Source organism: Corvus brachyrhynchos, unplaced genomic scaffold, assembly GCF_000691975.1.
Source record: "Corvus brachyrhynchos isolate BGI_N302 unplaced genomic scaffold, ASM69197v1 scaffold279, whole genome shotgun sequence".
Lineage (NCBI taxonomy): Eukaryota > Metazoa > Chordata > Aves > Passeriformes > Corvidae > Corvus > Corvus brachyrhynchos.
The window spans coordinates 4,823,220-4,825,270 of record NW_008246060.1 but is presented as its reverse complement, the minus strand read 5'-3'; the positions used below and the strand labels follow the sequence as shown (position 1 = coordinate 4,825,270).

At 43.2% G+C, this 2,051-nt stretch overlaps 1 long non-coding RNA gene across 1 annotated transcript in view; it reads right to left on the bottom strand.

The window, feature by feature from the left end:
• LOC108449642 overlaps window positions 1–2,051 on the bottom strand; it is a 376,499-nt gene that overhangs the window by 204,237 nt on the left and 170,211 nt on the right. The window lies entirely within an intron of this gene.

Below are 2,051 nucleotides of genomic sequence, written 5' to 3'. Positions count from 1 at the left end.
GCAGTCTCAACAATATCTCCAAGACACCAGCTCATCTTCTCTGCAACCACCAAAGTGTGATTTTTCTGCTAGATATGACTCCAATATCTCATAGATAAACATCAACCCAGTCCCAGGCCTTTGCTGCCACTGACTCACCAGGGTTGTCACAGGAGCACCACTGCAAACAGTATTTACTTAAACATGGGATGAGAGAGCTGGATGGAAGTGGCAAAGGTGCACATACAAGTGGACAGGAATGAATCTTTGAAGTCACATTTATTAAAAATTAATGCTTAGATTGGACAAAAGCAACACTACCCTGAAGTCTCCTTGCTCAGGCTGCAGCAAGGTTCAGACCCTGCTCGAGGTTTGCTGGTGTGCTTGAGCTCCTTCAGTGCAGCACTCACTTTCAACTTGGCTGCTGCTATTGCTAGCCCTCCTCATTTTCAACAAATGCCAACACCTTTAATGCATTTCCAGCCATGTTGGAGTGTGCTCCTAAAATGACTCCAGTTTCCCAAATTGCTCCTGTTGAGGTAAAAATTGCCATTTTTTATTCCTTTGGCAAGTACTGCATCTTATTGTGAGAATAACTGGTTTTACTAGCAAAGAGAAAAAGCCTGATATTATGGGGCCCAAACCTCCTCGGCAGCTTTGGGTCTCTTTCAAACCACACATGACCATGAGCAGCAGCTGGGAAGTGGCAATTTTCTCCTCACAGAACATGAGCCCCAAGCTGAAACCTCTGCAGGAAGATGTGTGCTCGCCTCACACTCTCAGCCATGCAGGACAGCATTACTTGAGACTTCCTAAGCACTTAGAGATCACCGTATAAAGCCACATCTTTGGCACAAGCAAGGAACTGCAGTTTGCCTACAGATTATAGAAACCATGCTGATTTCACTGGAAGTGCTGCAACCTATTTGGCCTGAGAACTGGTTTGCATATTTGCTTTTTTACTTAAACCACTTTTTGCTGGACAAGTCTGTTGGCTGTCAGAAATCACAAACAGGGGTTTATTGAAGATTTTCCCACAGTTCAACTGAAGATATCTGGAAAACACATCATAGCTGCTCTAGATATTGTTTTGATGAAATGGAAGACTAGTGCAGGCTTCTCAACAAGTTACTCTTCTGGTGTGAAGAAATTTACTGAATTCTTTTTCTTGTATTTTTTTACAACTGAGATTTATCATTTTCCCAATTCTTTTTTATCCTGGGTTCCTAAAGAGACAATGCTTCTGCAAAACAGCTGGCAGACACCCAGCCTGCAAACCTGGAAAACAATTTAGATCGTGTTTGAAAGAAAAGCAGAACTCTTGAACACTTCACTGTTGTTGTGAATAACGGTGTTTGGCTGGAGGAGAGGGCCCAAGGCAGAGAGAACTTGGCTGCTGCAACAGACTGCTCAGCAGTAACCAGTGAGCCAGACTGAATCTCCAGGCAAGCAAGAGCACAGGCTTGCTCTTTTCAGTGGGGATGTTTGAGTACATCAAGGGCCAAGAAGGAATCCTTCTTCAGTCTGATGAAAATCCTCATATCCTGTCACTTCAAGCCTACAGGTTCTCCATCTCAGTCCTTCCTTGCTCTGGGCTGGCTGCTGTTCCTGCACTGAGATCTACTCTGTGAGGATGCCAGCCCTCTACTCTGTTTTTATGTTCTGGTAATTAATTCTGGGCCTCAGCTTTTCCAGCTTTCTTTCAGCATGTTCATGCCAATCATCCTTAACCTTGTGTCTTATTTATACTTGGTTCATTTTTACCTTGTTTATTCTTTTGCTTCACTGTCCAGTCTTTTCTAAACTCCTGATGGAACCACAGTACTTCTTATGATTGTTTCTTTCCCTTTCCACAGAGACATCACTGATTTTCTTCTGGCCCAGTCCCTCAGAGCAACTGCTGGGATTTCTTTGTTTGGTTTGGTTTAGCATTTTGTACACTTCAATCCCCAAAATGACCTTGGAAACCCAACTTATCAAACACTTCTTAAAATTTTCTTTGTGAGGACTTTTACATCTAGTCCTGCTGTTCTCACTCCTTCCTTTCCTACTCATCTTGGAATCACTGTCGC